The 13,950-nt window shown below is 40.9% G+C and overlaps 1 protein-coding gene across 3 annotated transcripts in view; it reads left to right on the top strand.

The window, feature by feature from the left end:
* The window catches only part of SLC20A2 (solute carrier family 20 member 2), a 100,559-nt gene that overhangs the window by 41,751 nt on the left and 44,858 nt on the right, over nt 1–13,950 (top strand). Inside the window, exon 1 of one of the 3 annotated variants that reach the window (XM_075861459.1) lies at nt 13,518–13,644. The exons of 1 other annotated variant lie outside the window; for it this stretch is intronic. The gene's annotated coding sequence lies outside the window, so the exon portion shown is untranslated. Of the gene's footprint in view, nt 1–13,517; nt 13,645–13,684; nt 13,940–13,950 lie in introns of those variants that run through there. One more of the 3 variants, XM_075861467.1, reaches the window with a different exon arrangement.

Below are 13,950 nucleotides of genomic sequence, written 5' to 3' on the forward strand. Positions count from 1 at the left end.
AAAAAAACAGGAGGCCTGAAAATCGTCTAGGTGCTCCTTTGCTTCTGAGGCCTGTGTTTCAGTCCATTATCACACTAAGGCCACATGTGGGATATTTCTAAAAACTGCAGACTCTGGGCAATAAATATTAAGTTGCACTTCTTGGGTAAAACCTTCTGTGGTACAGAAAAAAATGTATTACAAATGAATTTTGGCAAAAAAAAAAATGAGATTTGTAAATTTCACCTCTACTTTGCTTTAATTCCTGTGAAACGCCTAAAGGGTTAAAACACTTTCTGAATGCTGTCTTGAGGGGTGCAGTTTTCAAAATGGTGTGATTTATGGGGACTTTCTAATATATAAGTCCCTCAAAGCCACTTCAGAATTGAACTGGTCCCTAAAAACATAGCCTTTTGTAATTTTCTTGAAGATATGAGAAATCAGTGCTAAAGTTCTAAGCCTTGTAACGTCCTAGAAAAATAAAAGAATGTTCAAACAAGATGCAAACATAAAGTAGACATATGGCAAATGTGAACTAGTAACTATTTTGTGTGGTATTACCATCTGTTTTACAAGCAGATACATTTAAATCTTGTGTTTTTTACAAATAAATATTGAATTTATCGGCCAAATTTTCTCACTAACATAAAGTACAATATGTCACGAGAAAACAATCTCAGAATCGCTTGGATAGGTAAAAGCATTCCAAAGTTATTACCACATAAAGTGATACGTCAGATTTGAAAAATCTTAACGTTAACGTTTCGCAGATGATCCCTGCTTCATCACGCATACCACGTTCTATTTATTGCTTTTTTTTTAAATTTTAATAGTCTTTTCACAAATACTTTTTATAATGTTTATCCTGCTAATTTAAAATAAAAAGTAACTTTTTGACCCAATACGAAGGCCAGGTCGGTTACTTTTTTCACAGACATACACTTTTTATTTTAACCCCTTCCCTCTTTGGCCACTTTTGACCTTCCTGACAGAGCCTCATTTTTCAAATCTGACATGTTTCACTTTATGTGGTAATAATTTCGGGAATGCTTTTACCTATCCAAGCGATTCTGAGATTGTTTTCTCGTGACACATTGGACTTTAAGTTACTGGCAAAATTTGCTCGATATGTTCAGTATTTAATTGTGAAAAACACCAAAATTTAGCGAAAAATTGCAAAAATTAGCATTTTTCTCAATTTAAATGTATCTGCTTGTAAGGCCTTATTCACACGAACGTGTGCGTTTTGCGTGGGCAAAAAATGCTGCGTTTTTTGCGTGTTGCAGTTGCGTGTGTCATCAAAATGTGCTGCGTGGCTGCGTGATTTTCACGCATATGCAATGCTTATGACACGCGGTTTTGAAGTTTAGAAAAAGAAATGAAGGAAGTGCTTTTATTTTTTCCTTCACTTCTTTATCTACTGTTGCGCGAATCACGCGCGTCACACGGAAGTGCTTCCGTGTGCCGTGCGCGATTTTCACGCACCCATTGACTTCAATGGGTGCGATGTGTGAAAAATGGCCAAGTATAGGACATGTCGTGACTTTTACGCAGTGAACATACGCTGGACATAAGCTGCGTGAATATCACGGACTGTCTGAACGGCTCCATTCACTAACATAGGTCCATGCGACGCGCGTGATTTTCTCGAGCATATCACGGACGTAATACACGTTCGTGTGAACAAGGCCTAAGGCAGATAGTAATACCACACAAAATAGTCGCTAATTAACATCCCCCATATGTCTACTTTAGATTGAAATCGTTTTTTGAACATCCTTTTATTTTTCTAGGACGTTACAAGGCTTAGAACTTTATCAGCAATTTCTTACATTTTCAAGAAAATTTAAAAAGGCTATTTTTACAAGGGCCAGTTCAGGTGTGAAGTGGCTTTGAGGGCCTTATATCTTATAAACACCCAAAAAGTCACCCCATTTTAAAAACTTCACCCCTCAAAGTATGCAAAACAGCATTTAGAAAATTTCTTTGCTGGAGCTCCGATGAGCTGCAAACACCTTAAATGTAGCGATCGCGTTTGAACGCTGCATTGAAGGGGTTAATGGCGGGGATCTAACTAATTTCGGTCTCCGCCACTACAGCCGGATGTCAGCTGTAAGATACTGCTGAGATCCGGCGATGATGGCAGCAGCTCAGCTTCTGAGCCGGCGCCAAGCATTTAGCGTATGAATACGTCAAATTGCGGGAAGCACTAGCTTTCCATGGAGTACCCATACGGCAAATGTCGGGAAGGGGTTAAATTGGCAGGATAAACATTATAAAGAATAGAATGGTATACGTGATGAAGCAGGGATCATCTGCGAAACGTTGAACTCCTGGTTTTATTTATTTTACCAGTTTTTTGCCAAATAATTTTTATAAAGTTTATCCTGCTAATTTAAAATAAAAAGTAATTTTTTGACCCAATTCCTCGGTCAAGTATGTTACTTTTTCACGGACATATAAAGCCCGACTGATCTATATGATAACTTCGCAAGCACGACCTGTGATACAACAGGACTACCGGAGGACTATTAGGCCGGGTTCCCAAGTAGCGTTAACGCTGCGGAATTTCCGCAACGGAATTCTGTGCAGAAATTTCGCAGCATTTACAGTAACTGCAAAGTGGATGAGATTTAGAAAATCTCATGCCCACTGCAGAAAAACACCCTGCTGTGAAATCGTTAAATCGACCTACGGTGCGGAATTTAAATCTGCAGCATGTCAATTTATGCTGCATTTTCGTTGCTTGTATTGCGGGTTTTCCCCATTGAATTAAATGGGGTTTCAAAACCTGCAACAGAAAGCCAAGTGTTGCGACTTTTGCAGCGGAATCGCAGTTATTCCACCGCAAAAATCTGAACTCAGAAAAAAAAATATTTCTACTTACCCAGAACTCCCTGCTTCTTCCTCCAGTCCGGCCTCCTGGGATGAGGTTTCATCCCATGTGACCGCTGCAGCCAATCACGGGCTGGGACCAGACGGCAAAGGAGGGACGCGTCACCATGACAATGGCCGGAATAAGTATGAATTGTTTTTTTTCCTAACGCTGCTTACCGCAATGTAGTGGTTTTTCGGACGGAACGTAGTGCGGGTTCAATGTTGGATACACTGCGTAGCTTTATGCAGCGTATCCTACCCGTGGGAACCCGGCCTTAGCAGACTACAGACCCCTTGTCCAACAACTGATGATCACATTTTACCTTATGTGAGTACAGCATTTCTATACTGCACCTATAACACCTATATATTACACAATGTCGCGGGCTCTCTTTGCTTAACCCTTATTAGATATACTGAGGAAATACTGAATTTACCTTGCACCACCAGCCTGTGATATAAGGAAAGCCTGTCTACGAAAAATAATCACACTACCCCACTCCGTGAGAGAGTGCGGAAATACGTTGGCACACCATCATTATAGTATGATATCCTTAACCCCTTAGTGACCTGCCTATTTTAGGCCCCAATGACCAAGCTATTTTTTTCGTTTTTCTAGTCGCATTGAAAGCTATAACTTTTTAATGTCCCATCGACGTAGCTGTATGAGGACTTGTTTTTTTGCGGGATTAGTTGTACTTTTTAATGGCACCATTTTGGGGTAGATATGATTTTTTGATTAACTTTTATAAACTTTTTTTTGGGGGGGGGGGGGGAATAGAAAAAAAAAACTTAAATTCTGCCATTCTATGTGTTTTAAATTGACGCCGTTCACTGTGCGGCGCAAATAACAAGTTACCATTATTCTATGGGTTGGTACGATCATGACGATACAACATATGTAGAGATGTCGTTTTACCGCTTTTGCACAATAAAATCACTTTTGAACTAAAATTATTTATTTTTGCATCGTCGCTTTCCAAGAGCCGTAATTTTTTTATTTTTTCGGCAATGTAGTGATATGAGGGCTAGTTTTTTTGCAGGACGAGATGTAGTTTTGATTGTTACTGTTTTGGGGTATATGGGACTTATTAACTTTTATTATGACTTTTTTGAGGGGCAATGGAAAAAAATAGCAATTTCGCCATAGTTTTTTTTGTTGTTTTTACGGTTCACTTTGCGGTTTAAATTACATATTAACTTTATTGTTTGGGTCATTACGGTTGCGGCTATACCATATATGTGTAGTTTTATTTCTTTTTTACACTTTTACAATAAATAAAACTGCTTTTTATGGAAAAAAATGTTTTTTATTTTTTTACTGTCATTTTTATTAATAATTTAATTTATTACTTATTTTATTAGACCCACTAGGGGACTTTACTATGCGATCTTTAGATCGCTGCTATAATGCTTTGGTATACTTAGTATACCAAAGCATTATTGCCTGTCAGTGTAAATCTGACAGGCAATCTATTAGGACGTGCCTCGAGCGAGTCCTAATAGGCATATGTCCTGGGCAGACCTGGGGGCCTTTATCAGGCCCCCGGCTGCCATGGCACCCCCCCCCCATTGGAAGCCCGTGATTGCATTTGCGCGCCGCCGATAGGTGACAGAGGGAGCTCCCTCCCTCTGTAAATTATTTAAATGCTGCGGTCGGTATTGACCGCATTTAACTAGTTAAACGGCCGCGATCTAAGTAAACTTCGATTGTGGCTGTTGGAGCAGGAGCCCGGCTGTCATTAGACAGCCGAGCACCTGCTCCAGCCTGCACGGGACACCCTTGCAGTACTTGGACTGGGCCGCTGTGAAACGGCGACGGCCTAGCCTAAAGCAAAATACTGTCCGTAAATACGAATCCGTAAATACGGAAGGGTGTCCTTAAATACAGTCCGTATTGCATCCATATATATACGGATCCGTAAAAAAAGAGGGAGGATGCAAATGATATCAGCATGTTGCATAGCAATGTTTCAGTAAATACGGACGGTACACGGATGCACATTCTATGGGAGAGTCCATGCAGTAATTAGAGACAAGAATAGGACAGGTTCTATAATTTTTTCAGCACGGAAAATACTGAGGTGTCTGTGGCCAATAGAAATGAATGTGTCCGTAATTACTGTCCATAATTACTGATGAAAAATACTGTCGTGTGATTGTGGCCTAAGGGGTTAAAGGGTGTTAGCGGTTTCTGACGCAGGATAATCCTCTGCACGCAAACCCAGCTTTGCTACATCACCGTTACCAAAGCCTGGAATGCCTGTCTACCATCCTGACCACCACTTCCGTACCACAAATTCGGCTCTGCTACAATCCTGTAACTCAACCCTGAACTGCTTGGCACTGCTATGTCATTATCTTGGTACATGTCATAGACTTTACTGCTGTTACCCGTAGCATCCGTATCTCCAATCTTTCTAGTTTGGTTCTCTTTCCGCTGACGTTATCCAGGCAATCAACCCCCTGGAAAGTTAGAGGCACCTAAGTCCTAGGGCCAGCTGAGCACCTCCTCCGTAATTGAGCTCATGGGAGAGGGGGGTGATTTAGGTGAATTCTGCCGCCTGGTTGATTACTTCTCTCATTATATTAGGAAACAAACTGTAAATGAGTGCAGAGATTCTGAGCAGTTATAGACTATAGTCAGGTATAGAGGGAGAGAGGCATCTGAGAAATAAAGGAATAGGAATTTTTCCTTAACAATATATATTAATGATCCTATAAGAAGACACATGATAACCGTTAATGCCTGTTCCGGTGGGTGATTGGTAACTTTTATTATTGTGTGTATGGGTACCTTTTAGGCTGGGTTCACATACAATGCATTTGGAAAGTCTTCAGACCCTTTCAGTTTTTTCACATTTTGTTATGTTGAGTCCTTGTGCTAAAATAAACGAAAAATCAAGTTTCTCCCCATCATTCTGCACTCAATACCCCATAATGACAAAGTGAAAACAGAATATTAGTAATCTTTGCTAATTTATTGAAAAGGAAAAACTAAAATATTGCATTGACATAAGTATTCAGACCCTTTACCCAGGACTTAGTTGAAGCACCTTTGGCAGCGATACCAGTCTCCAGACTTCTTGGGTATGATGCCACAAGGTTTGGACACCTGGATTTGGGGATTTTCTGCCATTCTTCTCTGCAGATCTTCTCAAGCTCTGTCAGGTTGGATGGGGACCATCGGTGGACAGCCATTATTAGGTTACTCAGATGTTCGATTGGGTTCAAGTCAGGGCTCTGGCTGGGCCACTCAAGGACATTCACAGTGTTGTCCTTAAGCCACTCCTGTGTTGTCTTGGCTGTGTGCTTAGGGTCATTGTCTTGTTGGAAGGTGAACCTTACGCCCAGTCCGGGGTCCAGAGCACTCTGGATCAGGTTTTCATTAAGAATATCTTTTTACTTTGCTCCATTCATCTTTCCCTCAACTCTGACAAGTCTCCCTGTCACAGCTGCTAAAAAACACCCCCACAGCCTGATGCTGCCACCACCATTCACTGTAGGGATGATATTGGGCAGGCGATGAGCAGTGCCTGGTTTCCCCCAGACATGACACTTAGAATTGAGGCCAAAAAGTTCAATCTTGGTTTCATCAGTCTACAGAATCTTGTTTGTTGCAGTCAAGGGTCCTTTAGGCCCTTTTTTTTTTTTTGCAAATTCCAGGTGGGCTTTTATGGGCCTTTTACTGAGGAGAGGCTTCTGTCTGGCCACTCTGCCATAAAGCCCAGATTGGTGGAGTGCTGCAGTGATGATTGACCTTCTGGAAGTTTCTCCCATCTGCACAAAGGATCTTTGGAGCTCAGAGTGACCATTGGGCTCTTGGACCTCTCTTACGAAGGCCCTTCTCCCGATTACTTAGTTTGGTGGGGCGGCCAGCTCTAGGAAACATTCTGGTGGTTCCAAACTTCTTCCATTTAAGAATTATGGAGGCCACACTGCTCTTGGGAACTTTCAGTACAGCAATTTATTTGTACCGTTCTCCAAATCTGTGCCTCCACACAACCCTGTCTTTGAGCTCTACGGGCAGTTCTTTCCTCCTCATGGCTTGGTTTTTGCTCTGATATGCATTGTCAGTTGTGAGACCTCAGGTTCACACTCAAAATCAAAAATGGCTGAAAATTACGGAGTTGTTTTCAAAGGAAACCAGCCTCTGATTTTCATCCGTTTTTGGGAGACATTTTTGAGACGTATTTTGAGGCGTTTATGCTACGTAATACGCCTGAAAACACAGCATGTGAACATAACCTTATATAGACAGGAATGTGTCTTTCCAAATCATGTCCATCCAAATGAGTTTACCACAGGTGGACAAGGAGTAAAACACCCTAATTACGTCTGAAAACACTGCGTGTGAACATACCCTAAATGAGGCATTAACAGAATGGGAAAGCAAGACAACACAGGCGGAATTACTAGGGTAGCAGCTGCTACGGGGCCCATCTCCACACAAAGGTAAAGTGTAGCTAGTGATGACATTGGATGATGAAAGGGAGGTGTACAACTGAATGGAACCTCATTCCTAATTTTACTAGGGAGTCCCAGAATTAATTCTCGCATTCCTGCTACTGGTATTATCCCTCAGTAACATCACTTATTCCTGTGTTCTGCTATGACATCACTCCATTATCTCTGTACTGTGGAATTTCTGACATTTCGGAGTGCGTTTTTCCTGTGCTATGATAGTGTGTTATCTCTGTACAGTGACATCAGTTTTATCATTTCTTTGTTGTAACTTCAGAGTTGCTAATCCTTGCAATGTGACATCACTGTGTGCATTATCCTTGTACTATGACTTCATTGTTCACATGATTTTTGTGGTGAAAGGGTACTTTTACATCGGCCAGGTTTGGCTGGTGCAACGTGAACCGATTGAGACAGCTCGTTCATCGGCGCTCATTTGCTCCTTTCACAAGGAGCGGATATGGGGACGAGCAATCGTTACGCCGATCGCTCTTCCCCGTACATTTCTATCATATCGACAGCACATCTCCTTGTTTACACAGGGAGATGTGCTGCCGACAACGATAATATTTTGCACATTTAAAACGATACGATCAGCTGAGGAACGCTCGTTTACCCGATAATTGGCCAGTGTAAAAGGGCCATAACTTTAGATTATTATCCTCTACTACGTATGTGTATTAACTCTATCCTTGGACTTCACTGTGGTAGTATCCCTGTACTGTGCCAGAATTGTGTGAATTATCTCTATACTGTGACATTACGGTGTGCATTATACCTGTAGAGACATCACTGAGCAAATTATCCTACGATTGTGAAATCACTGTGCACGATCCCTGCACTCTTACTTCATTTTATTAGTTACCCTTTTACTGTGACATTACTGTATTATATCTATGCTGTGACATCACTGTGCACATGATTCCTGTGCTCTTCATTTTGTTAGTTATCCTTTTACTGCGACTATTATATCTATGCTGTGACATCACTGTGCACAAAATTCCTGCACTCTTTGGTTAGTTATCCTTTTACTGCGACCTTACTGTATTATATCTATGCTGTGACATCACTGTGCACGATTCCTGCGCTCATTAGTTATCCTTTTACTGCAACATTACTGTATTATATCTATGCTGTGACATCACTGCGCACATGATTCCTGTATTATATCTATGCTGTGACAACACTGCGCACATGATTCCTGCGCTCTTTTGTTAGTTATCCTTTTACTGCGACATTAATGTATTATATCTATGCTGTGACATCACTGTGCACAGGATTCCTGCGCTCTTTTGTTAGATATCCTTTTACTGTGAAATTACTGTATTATATCTATGCTGTGACATCACTGCGCACATGATTCCTGTATTATATCTATGCTGTGACATCACTGTGCACAGGATTAGTGACATTACTGTATTCTATCTATGCTGTGACATCACTGTGCACATGATTACTGTGACATTACTGTATTATATCTATGCTGTGACATCACTGTGCACATGATTACTGCGACATTACTGTATTATATCTATGCTGTGACATCACTGTGCACATGATTACTGTGACATTACTGTATTATATCTATGCTGTGACATCACTGTGCACATGATTACTGTGACATTACTGTATTATATCTATGCTGTGACATCACTGTGCACATGATTACTGTATTATATCTATGCTGTGACATCACTGTGCACAGGATTACTGCGACATTACTGTATTATATCTATGCTGTGACATCACTGTGCACATGATTACTGCGACATTACTGTATTATATCTATGCTGTGAAATCACTGTGCACATGATTACTGCGACATTACTGTATTATATCTATGCTGTGACATCACTGTGCACATGATTACTGCAACATTACTGTATTATATCTATGCTGTGACATCACTGTGCACATGATTACTGCGACATTACTGTATTATATCTATGCTGTGACATCACTGTGCACATGATTACTGCGACATTACTGTATTATATCTATGCTGTGACATCACTGTGCACATGATTACTGCGACATTACTGTATTATATCTATGCTGTGACATCACTGTGCACATGATTACTGTGACATTACTGTATTATATCTATGCTGTGACATCACTGTGCACATGATTACTGCGACATTACTGTATTATATCTATGCTGTGACATCACTGTGCACATGATTACTGCGACATTACTGTATTATATCTATGCTGTGACATCACTGTGCACATGATTACTGTATTATATCTATGCTGTGACATCACTGTGCACATGATTACTGCGACGTTACTGTATTATATCTATGCTGTGACATCACTGTGCACATGATTACTGCGACGTTACTGTATTATATCTATGCTGTGACATCACTGTGCACATGATTACTGCGACATTACTGCATTATATCTATGCTGCGACATCACTGTGCACAGGATTACTGTGACATTACTGTATTATATCTATGCTGCGACATCACTGTGCACAGGATTACTGCGACATTACTGTATTATATCTATGCTGCGACATCACTGTGCACATGATTACTGCGACATTACTGTATTATATCTATGCTGCGACATCACTGTGCACATGATTACTGCGACATTACTGTATTATATCTATGCTGCGACATCACTGTGCACATGATTACTGCGACATTACTGTATTATGTCTATGCTGTGACATCAATGTGCACATGATTACTGCGACATTACTGTATTATATCTATGCTGTGACATCACTGTGCACATGATTACTGCGACATTACTGTATTATATCTATGCTGTGACATCACTGTGCACATGATTACTGCGACATTACTGTATTATATCTATGCTGTGACATCACTGTGCACATGATTACTGCGACATTACTGTATTATATCTATGCTGTGACATCACTGTGCACATGATTACTGCGACATTACTGTATTATATCTATGCTGTGACATCACTGTGCACATGATTACTGCGACATTACTGTATTATATCTATGCTGTGACATCACTGTGCACATGATTACTGCGACATTACTGTATTATATCTATGCTGTGACATCACTGTGCACATGATTACTGCGACATTACTGTATTATATCTATGCTGCGACATCACTGTGCACATGATTACTGCGACATTACTGTATTATATCTATGCTGCGACATCACTGTGCACATGATTACTGCGACATTACTGTATTATATCTATGCTGTGACATCACTGTGCACAGGATTACTGTGACATTACTGTATTATATCTATGCTGTGACATCACTGTGCACATGATTACTGAGACATTACTGCATTATATCCATGCTGCGACATCACTGTGCACAGGATTACTGCGACATTACTGTATTATATCTATGCTGCGACATCACTGTGCACAGGATTACTGCGACATTACTGTATTATATCTATGCTGCGACATCACTGTGCACATGATTACTGCGACATTACTGTATTATATCTATGCTGCGACATCACTGTGCACATGATTACTGCGACATTACTGTATTATATCTATGCTGCGACATCACTGTGCACATGATTACTGCGACATTACTGTATTAAGTCTATGCTGTGACATCAATGTGCACATGATTACTGCGACATTACTGTATTATATCTATGCTGTGACATCACTGTGCACATGATTACTGCGACATTACTGTATTATATCTATGCTGTGACATCACTGTGCACATGATTACTGCGACATTACTGTATTATTTCTATGCTGTGACATCACTGTGCACATGATTACTGCGACATTACTGTATTATATCTATGCTGTGACATCACTGTGCACATGATTACTCGACATTACTGTATTATATCTATGCTGTGACATCACTGTGCACATGATTACTGCGACATTACTGTATTATATCTATGCTGTGACATCACTTTGCACATGATTACTGTGACATTACTGTATTATATCTATGCTGTGACATCACTGTGCACAGGATTACTGCGACATTACTGTATTATATCTATGCTGTGACATCACTGTGCACATGATTACTGCGACATTACTGTATTATATCTATGCTGTGACATCACTGTGCACATGATTACTGCGACATTACTGTATTATATCCATGCTGTGACATCACTGTGCACAGGATTACTGCGACATTACTGTATTATATCTATGCTGTGACATCACTGTGCACAGGATTACTGTGACATTACTGTATTATATCTATGCTGTGACATCACTGTGCACATGATTACTGTGACATTACTGTATTATATCTATGCTGTGACATCACTGTGCACATGATTACTGTGACATTACTGTATTATATCTATGCTGTGACATCACTTTGCACATGATTACTGTGACATTACTGTATTATATCTATGCTGTGACATCACTTTGCACATGATTACTGCGACATTACTGTATTATATCTATGCTGTGACATCACTGTGCACAGGATTACTGCGACATTACTGTATTATATCTATGCTGTGACATCACTGTGCACATGATTACTGCGACATTACTGTATTATATCTATGCTGTGACATCACTGTGCACATGATTACTGCGACATTACTGTATTATATCTATGCTGTGACATCACTGTGCACATGATTACTGCGACATTACTGTATTATATCTATGCTGTGACATCACTGTGCACATGATTACTGCGACATTACTGTATTATATCTATGCTGTGACATCACTGTGCACATGATTACTGCGACATTACTGTATTATATCTATGCTGTGACATCACTGTGCACATGATTACTGTGACATTACTGTATTATATCTATGCTGTGACATCACTGTGCACATGATTACTGTGACATTACTGTATTATATCTATGCTGTGACATCACTGTGCACAGGATTACTGCGACATTACTGCATTATATCTATGCTGTGACATCACTGTGCACAGGATTACTGCGACATTACTGTATTATATCTATGCTGTGACATCACTGTGCACAGGATTACTGCGACATTACTGTATTATATCTATGCTGTGACATCACTGTGCACATGATTACTGCGACATTACTGTATTATATCTATGCTGTGACATCACTGTGCACATGATTACTGCGACATTACTGTATTATATCTATGCTGTGACATCACTGTGCACATGATTACTGCGACATTACTGCATTATATCTATGCTGTGACATCACTGTGCACATGATTACTGCGACATTACTGTATTATATCTATGCTGTGACATCACTGTGCACATGATTACTGTGACATTACTGTATTATATCTATGCTGTGACATCACTGTGCACATGATTACTGCGACATTACTGTATTATATCTATGCTGTGACATCACTGTGCACATGATTACTGCGACATTACTGTATTATATCTATGCTGTGACATCACTGTGCACATGATTACTGCGACATTACTGTATTATATCTATGCTGTGACATCACTGTGCACATGATTACTGCGACATTACTGTATTATATCTATGCTGTGACATCACTGTGCACAGGATTACTGTGACATTACTGTATTATATCTATGCTGCGACATCACTGTGCACATGATTACTGTGACATTACTGTATTATATCTATGCTGTGACATCACTGTGCACATGATTACTGTGACATTACTGTATTATATCTATGCTGTGACATCACTTTGCACATTATCTCGGTGGATTTGAGAGCGATACACAGTGAATACCAAAACAATCCAACGTTTTTTAAGTTCTGAACTTGCTGCTAACATCTGGGAGCGGCCCCATTGTGAGTTTGTATATGGGGCCATTGGTTACATGTTACACTCCTGCCAGGCAATATTATCAGAAACAAACATTTGGCTGTATGGCTTGCGGACATGACACCAGCTATTCGGAAAAGGATCCTCGTTCATTTCTACACTTGTTGATATAGAAACATCAGACCCTGTATTCCTCAGCTCGGGTGTACAGCAGTCTCACCACTAGTGCTATAGAATTCCCGCCTACATACAGTGCACCTCCGACACCACGCCATGTACGCAGACAGCGCGCCCATCTCCTGTCTCTATATATGGCAATGCTGTGTGACTTCGGCCAGAGGTCGCCTGTATCGCGTCCTTTTCCAGATTTCCTCAAAACCAAGTGCAGGTGTCGCGTCGCAGGCAGCGCAGTGCATTTTTTTTTTTTGCGCATGACGCCATTCATAGCGTGTTAGTGCGCGCTGACGTCCACGCCGGGCGGACCAATAGCAGAGCTCAGCCCCTTTTCCATCGCTGAGTGCTCTGCAATCAGCAGCGGATACATAGGAGAACGTGTTGTGCTCTGTGCCAGTATTCAGACCAGGTGAGTGACCGAGCTTTCTGTACTGTCACGGTGACAGGTCCCCGCCATGAGTGAAGGGCAGGCAGGATAGGTCCGGGTGGTGACGGCGACACGGCAGTGTATAGCGCCGCTCTCGTCCATTCTATTGTGGAGATACGTGTTATCGGGCATAGGTAAAGACATGTGCGAACTTCTCCTCATGAGGAGAAATAGAACAGGAAATGAAGAGGGACGTTGTGTATAGGACCGCGGACTATGAGGGACTGTGTACTGCCGCCCCTCATATCTGACGACGAGCCCCACAATGCCGGGACTGGTAAGAGCGCT

The sequence above is a fragment of the Rhinoderma darwinii genome, chromosome 1 (assembly GCF_050947455.1).
Source record: "Rhinoderma darwinii isolate aRhiDar2 chromosome 1, aRhiDar2.hap1, whole genome shotgun sequence".
Classification (NCBI taxonomy): Eukaryota; Metazoa; Chordata; class Amphibia; order Anura; family Rhinodermatidae; genus Rhinoderma; species Rhinoderma darwinii.